The sequence below is a fragment of the Python bivittatus genome, unplaced genomic scaffold (assembly GCF_059951505.1).
Source record: "Python bivittatus isolate LINGU-HERP-01145 unplaced genomic scaffold, Pbiv_v1 ctg000070_np1212, whole genome shotgun sequence".
Lineage (NCBI taxonomy): Eukaryota > Metazoa > Chordata > Lepidosauria > Squamata > Pythonidae > Python > Python bivittatus.
This window is the reverse complement of record NW_028277034.1, coordinates 8442956-8460039: the sequence shown is the minus strand read 5'-3', so window position 1 is coordinate 8460039 and position 17084 is coordinate 8442956. Positions and strand designations below refer to the sequence as shown.

Below are 17084 nucleotides of genomic sequence, written 5' to 3'. Positions count from 1 at the left end.
TGCTCTTGTGGGCCATATAGGTTATTTACAAGCATATTGCACTCCATTGTATTCCCTTTCTGACCGCTCCTTAATACAAGTATGCAACTGGTTTGATTTGTAAACCTATTCCTTACAATTGTAAGCATTAAAAAAAGAGTATCACTTTATCACATGGTGACAGAATTGGGCTGAAACTTTTTGTTGCTAAGGCAAGGGAAAAACATGGTTGACCCTATTGTTTAGAAACTCAGAGGTGCAGCAATAAGCTCTTACTTATAGTAGGGCTACCATATTAGAGTTGCAAAGATAGTTTCTTCTACTTGTTTGGTAGCATCTAGTGGTGGTATGGATTTTTGCAGGTTAGGTACTATGACTATAAATACTTGGAAAATGAGAAAGACTATTTCTCCACTATTGATTTAAAGTACTATCCACCACTTCTGCTTGTATCAGTGAAACACTGCAGTCGTAAAGTTGGTGGTCTGGCTTCTTGACTCCATCCTATCTCTGTGCCTTCTGTATCAGCTTTGATACTGAAATGTGCTATCTTCACTGGTCAGTGTGCCAATACTACCTCCTCAAGTCATCATCTTTCTGGTGTTTCTGCACAAATCAAGGATCTGTAATAAGAATGGGGCTCCTGTGTTACTCTGATATCATTTCTGATTTGCACAGTTCAGCTTTGCACCAATTCACCTTTGCCTTCCGTTTTCCTTTCCTCTTCCTTGTTTTATTTTTAGTGGCTTCTATGGCATATTTTATGAGATCAAAGGACATGAACATTTTGGTGAGCATTAGAGGAAATGTGAAATTGACAGAGTCTTTGGGCATTTGGAAATATTTTTTATCACTCCATTTCTGATTTTCAGTACATGTCATTGCTTTGCACAACCACTTTTTTTCCAGAATGTGTTGCGGTGGGGTGCTGTGCTTGTGTGTGGTGGATGGGTGGGTTGTGGGTGCAAAAAGAATGGAACCTGTGTACAGCCAAATATCTTAACAATTTTATTTAAAAACAAAGTATTAGCAGAAAATCCTAACTGAGAGGACAAATGCCAGAAGAGTAATGCTAGCAAATGCTATGGCTACTATAGCTGGGCTTCAAAAATCTGGATGATGACTTGATAGTAGAAAAAATTATGAAACTTCTTGCACCCATGTAACTTCTGGATTTTGCAACCTAGATATAGTAGCCCTAGGAAATGCTGATTAGTGACTGGAGGGAAGACATCTTGGCTATACAGAGATGTCCACATCTGTGGCAACATCCAGAAGCAGGACACCTGACCTAGTTGTTTCAAAAAAGACTGCAAGGTAAAATAAATTATGCACCCTGTTGCTATGGTGGGACCCTCTTGATTTAATCAACTAAAACTACTTTGAATCTACCATGCAGAATGATGACAAAAGACTGAATCACACTGAATCACACCTGAGATCACATTGCTAACAACCAGTAGATAATGGAAAAGGCAAAGACCTCAAAAAAAAAAAAAGTTTGAATGTGTAGATCACAGGAAAGGGTGGGTCATCCTTAAAAATATAGGTGCAGCAGGCCACCTCACCTGGATTATATGATTTCAGTTAAAATGGAATATGGAACAATTTAACTTATTTAATTCATATCCATCATATATTGTAAGAAATTCTAGATTAGAAGAATTAGGATTTGGAATTAAAATTTCTGTAAAAAATATCAGCTCTGTGGATAATACCACTTTGATGGCTGGAACAAGGAAGACTTAAGGAATATCTTGTTGATGGTGCAGCTCAAAACTGGGGGGAAAAGCTAAGATTGTATCAATAGGCAATGCCAACCCAATGCAGACGGACAAGAAATTAAGTAGAAATAAAAGCAGACGTTATCTTTCTAGAGTCAAAAATTCACAAGGATGGTGACTGTAGCCAGGAAATAAACACATATTACTTGGGAGAAAGACAATAACAGACCTAGACAAAAAATGCAGAAATGATAACAAAGATTCCTATGGTCAAGGCTATGGTTTTCCCAACTGTAACATATGGCTGTGAAAGCTGAATAATCAGAAAGGCTGAGTGAAGAAAAAATGTGCCTTTGAATTGTAGTACTGGAAAGAAATGTGGAGCACACCTTTAGCTGCAAGAACAAATCGTTCAGTGCTAGTTAAAGTAAAAGAGACTGCTCATTGGGAGTGCTAATAATGAAGCTAAAGCTTAACTATTTTGGACACATAATGTGAAGGCAAGAATCATTGCCAAAGACTCTGATACTTGGAAAAAGCAAAGGCAATCGAAGAAGAGGCTGACAGAAGAGAAGGTAGCTAGATATCATCACTGATTACACAAGTATCAGCTTACAGGAACCAAAGAAGCAGACCATCCTGGTGAAATGATGTCCATTGTGACATAAATAGTTGGAACAACTGAACAATGGCTAGATAAGACTAGCATTGGGTAATAATGGAGAAACATTAGGATTGCAGAGACACAATGCTGCTGATTTAAATTATGAGTTGGAAACACAGCGTACTTTTTCGGTCCCATGAATACAGCTGGCCAGCTTAGGAAGTACAGAGCAGGCTGAATAGTATACATAGCACTGTTGTTCAAGATAATGGCTGGGTAACTCAAGATGAGCATCAAGGGAGGCTGTGTTTCCCCCCATGAACACACTGACATCTAAGACAGTGACTAGAATGCCTAATGGTAGAACAGCCCATGATTGGGGCTAAACTAGGCTTTAAGACAACAAACTACTCTTGAATGTGAGTCAATTTGCTGTTAGATTAATATAAAATGGAAACCTGGGCATTTAAAACATAATAAAGGAAGACTTTGCAGGGTGTCTTTTTGCCACCTTATTACTGGCTAAAATGAGTCACTCCGTTATTTGTTTTAAATCAGTTTGGGATAACCCACATTGTTATGCTATGTACTGTATACTTCTCTAATGCAAGTAATAATTCATCTGGGATAGTGTGATTTGATGTGCATTAGTATGGTATTTTCCATACATGAGCAGCTGTTGGTATAGCATATACATGTACTGCCATAAATACAAACTTGCAGAAGACATTGGGTGAGTACGCTTGTATATAACTTACTTCATTAAATGTGATTACTTGAAGTGGAATGTGTGAACTGACAGCCCTGAGAAACATTGTTTTAAGAAATATGTCTGAAGAAATTTTAAGGCAGTACCTACAGAATTGAATCTGTGCTAGGACAGTCATAAATGCAAGTTATCTATGTGCTTCAACTTCAAATGATATGTGAACCAATCTGTTATCAATTGAGCCACTGTGCTAGATAAGGAAATGTGTAATAGGTCCTCCCACAAAATGGCTGTTGTCCTGGGTGTGGCCATTCATTGCCATCATTCTGCAAATATTCCTTCCCTCCTGAGTGCACACACTCTTATAAGTCAGGCAATGTACATCTGGATCTCATACTTAGGAGCATCCAAAAGCTCCATGTAGCATCCCTGGAGCCTTGTGAGAATTCAGTCCCATGCTGCCCATATGAGGTAGCAGAGCAATCAAGTTCTGACAGCGATCCCATTCTGCATGTGTCAAGAGCATAAAAAGTGGGATAAGGGCCTCGCTCCATGATAAATTGAAAGCTTGCCCACTCACTACTGTCAAAGAGAATCTCATTCTTCATAAAAAGGGAATCGCACAAATCCATTTATCATTTTAGCGGGTCATGGCATCACAGTGTTTAAGAACCCCTGCCATAACCTTTACAGAGTGAGAAAAGGAGGGTGTTAATCTCTAACTGGGACTGGGACAATGTTACTAAAACATGACTCTTTAAAGCCACCTTTACACTAAGGCTGTGCTTTGAAGTATAGGTGAAGGCAACATAAATCTCAGATAATTTCTTTGCCCTTTTCTTTCCTTTTTTGAAAAAGCTGTTTCATTGTTTGATTTATTCTTTGTTCTAGAATAAAAGGTACTTGAGAGGAAAAGAAATACTTTACATCTGTGCACTTGTGATTTCTCTAAGTGTAAAAAGTTTGAGGAACAGCCATTTGCAAAGAAAGTTGCATTACACGAAGAGAATCATGATATAATCTTTAATAACTATTTATTTACAGTTATATATTATGTCCCATCAAGTCAGTGTCAACTCGTCGCAACCATACAGATAGGCCTTCTCCAGAATTATCTGCCCCCAATCTGGCCCTTCAGGTCTTCTAACAATCTATTCATACACTGTCTATATGCCTTACTGCTGATCATCTTTTTCCTTCTACTTTTCCTAGCATTATAAACTTTTCAAGAGGTCTTTGCATAATGCATAACATGTACAAAATATTATAAATTGAGCCTGGTCATTTGCACCTCAAGTGAAAACTGTGGATTGATTTGTTCTATGATCTATTTGTTGCTTTTCTTGGCTATTCATGGTATTCTCAGGAGTCTTCTCCAACTCCAAAGTTCAAAAGCATCAATATTCTGTGTTGCTTCTTCAGAGTCCAACTTCTGCTTCTATAACATGTCATAGGAAAAAAAAAATCCCTGTATGATTCTGATCTTTAAAGTATAGACAAATCACAGCATCTGAATATCTTTTCCAAAGCATTCATTGCTACCCTACCAACTGCTAATCTGCAGCGTATTTCTTGATTGCTAGTTCTTTTACTGTTGATGGTTAATCCTAAAAATCAGAAGCTGTCCAGCACTTCAATATTATCAGCACTTTGAGGTTGCCCAGATCAGGGAACAGACTCCACAAGAATACTAGAACTATACTTTATTAAGTTATGCTATAGTAATAGAATATTACAAGTCTGATTGCATTTTCCTTTCCTCCCTCTTATACCACAGGGAGTCAGATAGGAACCAATATGAATGTTTTCCTAATGCTTCTCGTTTCCCAGCGCTCAAGGCATGCTTCTACACATTGTGTTTTTGTAATTTTTCTGAATAGTTTTATCTACGTCATCTATGTGACTCTCTACAATATCTTCATCGTCACTTCTAAGACTGGCTGCTATACCCATTGTTGATAGTCTGGTCTTCTTTATATTTAATCTTAGTTCCATTTTTTTAATGTGACCCTTGACTTTCATTACTAGAGCTTCCAGATCATTTGCATTTTCAGCTGTTGGGGGTAGTGTCATCAGCATAGTGTAGGTTATTGATGTTTCTTCCTCCAGTTTTAAAACCATGCCCATATTCTTCCAATCCAGGCTTCCTCAATATATTATCAGCATATAGTTGAATGAATAATGGGAGAGTGTAACTTTAATATGAATACAATTTAATACAGCAACTAATTGCAAGCAACAGTTGCATTGCACTTTTTCTTATAACATATATGGTCCGTTGCCAAAAAAAAGAGTTAAATGCCCAATTTTGTCTATAAAAACATGTATATCTCAGTTTTTGATTCCAGAGCCCTCAAGGCAACTTGCAATTATAAATAAAAATGCAATAGCATACCAATAAAATGTCATAATTAGAATTGTGTTCTATTGACTTGCTTCTTCTCATAACAAGTGATTACAGAGAATCTGGAAATTATTGGTATTTCTTCCCAAACGATGAGCCTTCACAACTATTAGTAATTTCATGCTCACAGAGATCAGCTCTTAATTGTTCTGCTTAGAAAAGATGATTATCTAGTGATTATCTTTATAGTGATTAGTTTTCAAGAACAAGAAGTCACTTTCCATGTATCATTTATACCACATAATAGAGAGGTAGATGCTCTTATTAAAGTATATTGATTGTGGATATTCTGATGAGTCTACTATTGAATGCAAAAGGGATTATACTGATAATGATGATCATGATGATGACGATGATGCAACAAATATGACTCTGATTTAAAAAATTATTCTTTGAAAAATAAAATACGGTAAGTGAAATAGAGAGTTTGTATGTACTGGGTGACATAAACTTGATATGAGGAAAGCATGCTCAACTAAGGACCCATCCACATACTGTACTCTCCTCTCCTAGAAGGAAGATATTCCACTCACCATTTATGTCCTCAAATCACCTTTATCTCATTGTCCGCTGCAAAAACAACTCAAAGTCTTTAGATGTTCCTGTGTGGAAGTGTCGTTTCCATTTTATGCCAGCACAAAACATTCCATGTGGACAATTTAGGCTTGAGATGACACAGTCAGGATTGACAATCAGCTTGGCTCCTCCTTCCATCCACTCACTGGCTCCGCTCTGGTTCTGCAGCACTGTTTGGGCTGTGAGGGAAGCCTGGATTTTACAGCCATTTTCTTTGCAATTTACTTTTTCTTTCCTAATCAGTAGATTGACTGCAACCCAAAGCGCTCAACATAAGGATACTACAAAGACACAATTTCTTTTCTTGAACACCCGTTCCATCCATGCCATGCTGGGGGGTGGTCCAGAGGAGCTTTCTGTACACATTAAGTTAGAAGGTGGTCAGGGTTCCTTCTTTGTTTTATCATTACCCTGCCTGCAAGGTGAGCAGACCCCAGCATCTGCAGCCACTTTATTTGCTGTATTTTGAAGGGTGAGCCAAACTATCCCCCTATATATATATATATATATATATATATATACACATACACACACACATACATACACACACACACACACATACATACATACACACACACATACACACATACATACATACACGGCAGAAACCTTTCCTCAGAGTCCCACTCTTTAACAGTACTAATCCAGATGACCACTAAAAGGCAACTAATAGAGAAAAAAAGCCTTTAACTCTTTTCTGCCACTTGTAATCAATAGATAATTTGGTTGATCTTGTGGAGAAAAATTATGTGGATGTACCCAAGAGCATTCCACAATTTAATATCTCCCAGACTCCAGAACCTGAAGAGCACTTAAACAGCAACTGCATCTCAGCAGTACAAATCAGGGAGACCACTATGTTGCAGTCAAGGGAGACAAACTGTCTGCTGCTGCCTAGGGGTTGGTAAGCTGCATGGTATATACTGACAGCAGCACAACATGGTCCAATCTGGAAGCACAGTGAGAATGTGCAATGGGCCCTCCAAGATTTAGGACTATAAGTGTTTCCTCCCAGGGAGGAAAGCCTGGCTATCAAATAACTACATACACTGATAGCGGAACCACGATGGTGAAAGTTTGACATATCTGGAGACCTCCATGCTAGGAAAGGTTGTTTTACATCAGGTAGAATTATTAGAAAACTACATGAATTGTATCTTCTCAGTTGTGTTTCAATCAAGGAGGTGCATAGGTAATTCCTTATATGGATCAATACTGCCTAATTCCAGAGCCTATGGCTCTTAGTGTAAGTATATCCTTCTCAGTTCTTATAAGATGAACTTTCTGTTCAAATCTTCCATCCTAGAACAGGGAACGTAAAACAAAGAATATAAATCAATGTGCTCATACTAGGCTGACTTTTCCCTCAGCAGAATGTCTAAAGAAGTGCTTTATTCCTATTAATCGGGTGCTCCATTAATTTAGCTGCCACATAAGAATCTTCTCCTTTCTCTGAGGAACTCAGAGTAGGGAGTTGCCATTGTTACCTTCACAATAACGATATACAGTCATTGGGGTGAGCTATATTAACTACAGCAGGATTAAGAGACCCCAGATCTCCTCAGTCATAGCCTTTCTGTCTACTTCATCCCTGATCTTCTGAGCTTTGCAGTACTGCTCATAAGTACACAAGTGAACAGAAAGGATGCACTATTTTTCAAATCAATCTAATAAACTCGAGCAATTCAAAATTGCTTTTTTGTGAAGGGGCAGCAGGGAAGACTGATTCTTCCCATTAGTAGGAGATAGGATGAGCCTTCAAACTAAAGTCATCTTGTGCACAGAGTATGTTGCTTTTCAAATCCCATTCAGCTCTGTAGCGTACCAGGTGTTCTCAGGAGCAAGTCACTGTCTCTGGAGTTCTGAGAAGATGAACAAGGATAGCCAATATGTGCTACCATAAAGTCAGAAGAAGAGCTACACAAATGTGATCAGTCAATAACATTTTTAGCATCACAATGAGAAAAAAAGATAGCATACAGCACAGGGGAGTTATATGCTAAGTTACGGGGCAGACAGAAGACATAATACAGTAGACAAAATGCTGCAGCTTTGCCTTTGCAAAATGACTGGTTGTTAAAGAATAACACCAAAGAATGAGGGCTGTTACATCAGTTCCTAATTGCACAAATGCAGATATTAAAAAAAATACTTCTACTCACTATGTTCATATTAAGAATATCCCAATCTGTTATACTGAATTTGCAGAAAATTAGAATACATGTTTATTTTACTTGCAAAGCTGGAAATACTTGTCTTTGTCAACATATACACCAGAGGTGCCTGCAGGGTATGGTTAAAAAAAGTCAAGACGGTAGCTACAATGGTATGATTGAAGTTCCACCCATTTTTTTAATGCAACACACACACACACACACACACACACACACACACACAGAACAGCCAGAGCTTCTATTGAACCATTGTAGCCTCCATCTTCTTGATCCTACCCTGCAGATACCCTGGCATATATGTAAGTAGTATTGAAGGAGAGGACAACTACACACAGGGGTTGACCAACGTTTTGATATCTAGGAACCTCATTGTGGTCATGACTAAGGGCTGCAGTTGGAGTGATGATACAAAGTGGGTGGTATTAGCATTTTCTAAATATATTTATTTTGAGTTTGGAGCTGTTTGTATTATACACATTATCTTAAGCCTATTTTAGACCTATACTCCATTTGCTTATTTGTCTCCATCTCAGCATGGCAAGAAATCAAACAATCAATTTTTGATACCAGGGTTAAAAATAGCTCCTGGGGGCCACAAAAACAGAACTCTGGGGCTACAGTATGTGTACATGGTCTCAGATTCCCCACTTGAGATGTACAGAGAAGTAGAGTTGATTTTGAACAAATTATGAAAAAAATTCTGGCTTCCATTTATCCAGGACTCAAGAATCTAGTGGGCCTCAAGTACAGAAATAATATTAGGAAGTTATCCTTGTACAAAATACAGCCTAGTGATAGTTGTACTGTCAATTATTATCAGAAAGAAGCTATTTGAGACCATGAAGCAAAGGGTTAATCTATGGAAACTGTGGAAAAAATGTGGGACCATAACCTAACTTTCTTGGATCTTACTTTCTGGGTATATTGGAGAAAGAGATTAGTATCAATAGCTTGTAGAATTTTCTTGGTATCAGAAGACACGACCCTTGTTTCGCCAAACTGCTTCAATTACATGATGAAAAAAAAAGGCAGCTAGCAAAAGTATAAAGTATTAACTTCTTTTTATGAGATAGAGCAGAGATCAGCTAAAATGTTACAATAGACTGAGAGTATAACAAACCATCAAATGTGGTGGTCTGCTTCCTGGATATAGTAGTAGTACTTTTTTAATCCCATCTATTATTTTTATAAGTAACTCAAGGCAGTGACCATACCAAACACTCCTTCCTCCTATTTTCCCCACAACAACAACCCTGTGGGGTTAGTTGGGCTGAGAGAGAGTGTCTAGCCCAAAGTCCCCGAGCCACCTTTCATGCCTAAGGCAGGACTAGAACTCCCAGTCTCCTGCTTTCTAGCCTGGTGCCTTAACCACTAGACCAAACGGGCACTCTAAACATAATCATGAAGCCAAGAAGGCATCACTAACACAGCAGTCACACATACAAGTCCTGACCCTTATCTTCAATCTGAGATCTTCAGTCTCATTGACTGTCTATGGCAGCTTTTTTTTCCCTGCCTTTATTATTTTTATAAATAACTCAAGGCAGGGAGCATACCTAATACTCCTTCCTCCTCCTCCTCCTCCCAATATACATGAGTTATATATCTCTTTCAAGGAATATACTGCTACCTTTTGAAAATAAATATTTTGTCCAAGCTCTGTAAAACCATAGTCCAGAATGCATCAAGACTTTAATTTTTCCCCTTTTAAAGTTGATTTATTAACTTTTTATACAAGTTTAAAGTTTAGTTATTCCACCATAAGAGTTCAAGGACATGTATTTCATTTATTACTATAGGGAGAATATACATTGAATAGACTGATATAATCTTGCTGTTTATTCTGAAACTCAACAAACTTTTTTTTTCAAAGCATCAGTTGCCTTTTAATCTTCATTTTCTAATTTTAATGTCATGTATCAATTTAGAGATTAAAGCAAAAGAAATAGATTGGATTTGCCCCTTTCCCAAATTAGGATGACCAAGACCATGTGGCTGAGGCCCCTCCCCCATATGAAAGACTTCTATAAACGCCACGTCTTCTATGATATGTATATTATATTATTGTCAACTGTGCATATATACAGCAATATCAAAAATTTGCAGTTAATGCAACTGATTAAAGAAAGCTTATGAATATATATATATATTAGTCTTTATGATGCACAAGGACTTCTGATGTGTTTTTAATTTCATATATTCTTCTATAGCATTAAATGCCTTCCTGCTACCATTTTATCCTCTAGCTGGGACTGGTAAAATTGGCTGCAACCTCTCTGCTGTTGGAGAAGGCAGTGCTTTTGGAAATAGGAGAGGTTTGCCTCTTAGTTCTCAAAAAAGACCGACACAATTTCTTTGGGTTTTTTTTCTAAGCAGAACAAAGCTTTCAGACAAAGAGCCAAATACAGTACTTTTATACAATACAGTATCCTTTTGATAGGAGGCAGCTTTAAAAGGATTGAGATACATCAATGTAGGATGGCCATCATTATATGTGGTCTCCTTATCTGCAGTATGAGTATCTGCAATTATAAAATATATACCAGAGCTTGTTATCTTTGGTAAATGATCTCACGCATCCATAGTTTCTAGTGTGTATTTACACATGTGCCAAATGTCACCCAGGCTTTTGTGCATACATAAAGTAGGCTTTTCACAGCCTCATTATCCACAGTTTCATTATCCGTGGTTGTTTGGCTGGAAGGGACACACACCTACAAATAATCAGGACCATCCTGTATAACAATATACTGTTGCCAAGTATGGAGAAATTCCTTCTACCTACCAACCTCTGAAGAGACCCATCTCATCAAAAATGAATAACAAAACTTCCCTCTTTGCAGTCTTTACACATTTTTGTTCTAATTTAAAAAATGACATTCTAGTTCTCAATGCTTGTGTTGCTTGAGCTAAAGCCTGTATGATCTCCCATATCAAGTTCTAAAAATAATCTTGTTATGCTCATGGGCTGTCATTCTTCTTTACAAAGAAAGAGTGAGTATTCTGGCATAAGCTCAATGGGATTTAATCTGAAATACACTTTTACATATACATCTGTCTTTCTAAGGGCAATTTCGCAGTGCAACCTAAGCTGTTTGTCTTCTGTGTTGGTCCCAGCTATTTCTTAAGCCAACTTCAGGATTGCAGTGAATTGGAATGGGGCTGGGCTGGGGCATCTTTCATGCAATTTAGAATGAGAATGTATTTCCACATGCATTTCCCAATATTTGCTAACAGACTGGTTTAATCTAAAATTTAAAAAGTGACAAAGTTCTCATTTACTGCAGTACATGTTCTCTTTGTACAACTTCAGTTCTATAAGTCTGAAATTATCGTAAGCCAGATATCATATATATTATTTTAAAGTATTTTTTTCATTAATACTAAATAAATGTTTGGGATTTTTTGCCATTGATTGATGAAATCCTTGCCTGGGATCTTAAAAATGGGCCAAATATATGCATAAGTCATATTGTGGATGCCTGTGGGTGGATATATATCTTTGCCCTACCTAATATGACCTACCAAAATAGTTAAAGCTATTTTGAAAATGTACCTGATTTGATGGTATATCTATAAAGCATACCACAATTATAATAACAAGGAATTATTCTTTGGTTGAAAAGATTTTTAGCTGGATTTTTTAAAAAGTGGCTTTTATGTAGTGCTCTGTAGTGTTTAAAGGTCTAAGGTCTAAAATGTGGAGCCTTTGAAATGTATCTTCACTATCTTAAACAATGTTTTAGCAGAACAACAGTGTGGAAACCTGGAATTATCTAGTGCACTGGAATCAAACAATATTTCTCTTTGAAAGAAATTTAGAAAGAGTAAGAACAATATAAAGTGAGACCATAACTAAAGATCTGTATATAGAAGTTTCCTATAAAGGAGGACAAATTAGTTGATGTCTCTAGAGCAAGAAAACCATAGTGACAAACTAAAATGTTATTTATGTACCCTAATACTTTATTACCACTATTGTAGGTCATTAAACTTCATAAACCATATCCAACCATTTTGATAGCAATTTATAAGCTAACAATGGTAACAAGGCAGTACGGTGCTTTAATGTACTAGCTATTTTCAGAGACACCTGGGTTCAAACATGGTTTAGGACATAATAAAATAGGATTGCTTATCTCAGTCTGCTCTCTAGTGGACAGTGATACATAAAACTAGCACAGAAACACAAATATCTAAATAGAAATAAACCTCATATTTTTCTCTGCGTTATCATTGCATACATACTTTCTCTCCTGATTTAAGTTAAGGAGAATGACATACTTCCTCTACTAATTGGATTGAAGGAATTGGTCCTAGAGAAATACCATCGCCTGATAATGATTCTCTGATTGTCAAAACTCACTCAGCAAGCCACCACCAGTAAAATTTTGGGTTGGCCAATCCAAAGCCCTAATAGGAAAAATAGCCCACATCTTATGGGTTATCAGTAATAGCTAACAAGGCAAGAAGTTCAAAATATAATTTGAGTTGTATTATTGTCACAGTGAAACCTTTCTGCAATCCCTTTCTTTGGGGGGAAAAATAACTATAACTGTCTCTATATGGAGAAAAAAAGATAAAGCCATTTAAGGGTTGTGTTCCCTTTAATTAAATGATACCTTAAATTAGCTGAGCCTTATTTTCTACCACCTGTGCAAGCTTGAAAAAAAAAAAAGCTGCTTTAATGAATAGTGGAGAGGTGCTGTGCTTATATGAGGCCCTAAGCATGTCTTAACCATTTTCTTCAAAGTATGTTTAGAAAATCCTATAGAATAAGGGTGTCAAGTATAATTAAAAGAAAATAAAGCAAAATCAAAACTTCCAAGCTGTTACCGCTTTCTATTCATGTTGACATGAATAAGAATTTATTTCAGAAAGATCTGATTATGTATACTTGTGGGTGGGCTAGATGTATATAGATAATGGAAAGCAATAATGAATTTAGTCTGAATATCAAGTATCAGAAATTTTGGAAGAGAAATTCCACTGAAAGTTAAAACTGACAGATTATGGTTGGAAAGTATGGGGAAATGTAGAAAACATAAGTAAATACATAAAATTAATTATTCAGTTAATGGACCCCAGGCTCTAACATTTATGCAGCAAACAAACCTTCAAGACAGATGTATTAAGTTACTGTGTCACAACTTTACAAACCTTGAAATGGTTGGGCAAGCCTTCCCATATTTCATCAGATCCTGCTACAATGCTCTGAAGGAGCTTGCTCTGTGCTGCTAAAAATTGTGAGATTTCTCTGGGATGGCAATTCCAACCTCCCCCATTTAAAATACATCTTGAAAAGAAATTGAAACATGCATTTAAAATTCAACCTGTGATATAAACTGAGGCAATTTACCAAGAAACTATCAGCTTTTGCAGCTTGTCAGTTTCTGACCTGACAATGAAATATTATATATCTAGAAACAAGATACAAATTATATGAGCGTAACTTGGACTCATGTGAGCTCATGCTTTTAGCCCCGAAGCTGAAAAGAATATTAATAAAGCCATATGTCTTTTTGCTAATTGTCCAATTAAAAAAAAGATCTGCTAATGTAAGACAATTTTTGATGGATGTCATGTTCTATTCCCAGCTGGCACTAACCATTATCCTTCTAAAATATTTTCTTTTTCAAAAGAAAAGTGGAAGAAAAAAGACGGATGAACTGCTAAAAACAAATGAATGGGAGAATAGAAAGATATTTGATTAAGGTCTTGCTGCTTTCTAAAGTAAGTTATTCAGCTTAGATTGCTTTAAAAATCTAATTTGCAACATAATACAAACAGTAATGTACAATGTATTGTATACATATATATTAATTTCTATTCATCTGTAACATTTTACATGTAATAAAGCATCTTTAATATGGCAAAATTGTGGAACAGAATTTTTAATGTTTTCTCTGTATTTGCAGCATATACACATTTATATTCCCTGTAACAGATGTACAGTAGCAGGGTTACTTGTTAATGTCACAATAGCTATTTAATTACAATATTAAAACTACTATAATCATTAACAACAGCAACAACTTATTGCAAGATCAGAGTGGAGTTGGAGATGCAGCAGCAAATCCAATACTGCTAGTAGCTCCCTGGTCAACTAGGAAAATATGGAAGCTAGATAGATGTAGAAGATTCTGATTATCATTCAGTTCATCTACATTATTCACAGAGATTGTTGTTGAAGTGAAACATTGTGAGAGTTTTACAAAACCAGGTAATCTATATTTGTTACTGCAGGCTATGCAGTAAGACCAGGTATACAGCAAAGTGAAAAAGTTGCTAAGTAGTAGAATTCTTGCTGTAGAATAGTAAATATGCAGAGAGATTAAGGCAACTGAAAACCTGGGTCCTAGTAAAGAAACAGGATTTTGTTTTTTGTTTTTAAAAGTGCTATAATAGTGATTTAATTCTTGGTGTATTTAGAAAATCCTTTCTTATTGCCCTATATTTCAACCTTCCCATTTTCTGATTGCTGGTGAGAGCTTACGTTATTTAATGTTTCTCCATACAATGTTACTCATAGTATTGCCAAAAGTATCTCACATAACATAATAGAATAAAAAAATTGGAAGACATCTTGGAAGTTTAGTTCAATTTACAGGCCATAATCTTCATTTCAGGATGTATCAACAGTGTTTCTGACAGACAGCTGTTCAGTGTCTATTTAAAACCTGCCCCCATCAGTCTCTATTTGGGCAACAATTGTGACTGAGTTTATCATCATTGCTCGGTTGCCTAGTCACTGGAACAACCACACAATTATTTCTAGAGAGCAGAAATGGATAATTTACCCTCTGTTAATCCCCCACTCACCATCAAAATGGTCCCAGAGCTCTTTTTTTTGTTGTTCTTTTTCTTTCTTTCTTTTTCTTTTTTGCTCCATTTTCAAAGTACAGGTTTCCATGTTAAGTCAGTGAGTGCTTCTGTTCATTTGGGATAGTGGATCTTAGTCTGTTGCACCTTAACCCTAGCAGTTTGTTAGATACTTTGCAGAAGAAGGAACATCCCTTCAGCTGAGTCAATGCTTACAATACTCTTTAATACTGTATCTCTTAAAGCTGTTTTTTACTGTGAATTCTATACTAGCACAGGGATTATGATATTTCCTGTATGAATAGAACAATGATGATTTTAAAGCCATTGAATTACTATTGTGCTTTCCCTGAGCTCCCTGATTTTTCCTGTGCTTTTTTAAAAAGTCAAATAGTGCAGCATTTCACTGTTTTTCCAGTTTCCTGAAAAGCATTCCTGCTAGGTTTTGAACCAGCAACTTTCTATTTATAAGGCAAGAGTTATAACCATTGCACTATTAATAGTATTTTTGAGAATGGTACTCTAAAAGATATTAGAAGAAACAGGGTAATAAAAAAGGATTCTTTTTTTAAAAAAACCTGCTTGTTATACCAGCATATATGTACATTTTGATGCTTTAGCTTTGTATGTATAAGTTCAATTTAACTCTGTGTGTGTGTATGTCCAGGAAGACTCACCCACAGGAAAGAAAACAATTGGCAATTGCTTTCATGGAACAGAAAGGTGGGACGTTCAGAGAAGAAGGGGAACAGCCAATGTGAAAACATACTAACCTGTAATACAGACTGAATATCTTGCAAGCTGTTGCCATAGTGTCTTAAGTTTAAATAGAATTTTCTTAAACTAGCTTAGAGTCAAGCTGGCATGAGCATAGGACAAGAATAGTTTAAATGGTATGTGGAAATATGCCCTGTGTAGTCTAATGTTGTGGTCAAAAACATGGGGATTTCTATCTAGCATAACATCTTAGTCTGAACATGAATAAGTGCCTGGTTTAAATAATTAAGTATCAGTATTTGACATCTATCTAATTCCAATGTCATTCAAGTCAGAAGTTGGCACTGTTGAGGTCAGAGAACAATTTCAAATGTGTACTAAGTTTACAATGGGTCTGCTTGATAGCCTAAAACCATCATTTTGAAAACAGCTTCAGTTTCAGTGTCTGTAACACAGATAAACCCAATTTCAAATAACATCTTAAAATATTTTTTGTTTTTATGAATGAAAAAAAATCAATACTCCTGAGAGTCAATCTATATGTAAACAAATTGTATATAATGGTGTGTTGTAATAAGAAGCAACAATCTAGTATAGCTGCCTTAAGCATCCATTTTAGAGATCTAGGACAAAACTGTACATCAGTTACACTATTGTGATGCCCAAATAAGAATGTTTAATGTATTATCTTCATGCTGTAACACTTAACGCTGAATTTTGAGACAATGGATGTGGATTCAAACTCTTAAGTTACACTAGATGTTTTCAGTGATATATTAGTGCATTTCACAGGCTGTTTCCTACTGTCCTTTTTCCTGAAAGGGAAATTTGATTTTCTTCTGTTTCAGGAGTGAACAAAGGTCATCACTGTAGCCTTAGATTAGGGGTTGGTATCAAGGAGAACTCAGTAAGCAAAGAATCCCACAAGGCTTTGAAATACAATTAACACCACATATATTATCAATCTCAGGTCAGAATTTGTCTGTAAATCACAGACACCCGACTTTATTTGGTTTAACTAGGCTTGGCAGAAATGTTTCATACTCTTCACAGGGTGCAGAATCTTTATTGCAAGCTACAATGAAATCATTTTAAAGAGTTGATTGCCCTCTATCAGTGGGAGGATGCAATTCCCTCTTGTACTCATTGCTTTTTCTTCCTGCCTTTCCCTCCTTTGAACAGACTTCATAGTCTGATTGCATTCAGGAAGTTGCTGAAGACTGAGTTGTTCCACAGAGCATTCTAACCAGATTGGGCCATCTTCTGTTGTTGTTTTTTTAAAATTAATTAATTAATTTTTGCATTGTTATTTTGCAGTTAAGATTTGAGTTTATGTCTATTTTTATGCCCATTGTGGATGTTTCAAACTGTTCAT

The 17084-nt window shown here is 36.3% G+C and overlaps 1 protein-coding gene across 1 annotated transcript in view; it reads left to right on the top strand.

The window, feature by feature from the left end:
* WWC2 (WW and C2 domain containing 2) overlaps positions 1–17084 on the top strand; it is a 183977-nt gene that overhangs the window by 436 nt on the left and 166457 nt on the right. The window lies entirely within an intron of this gene.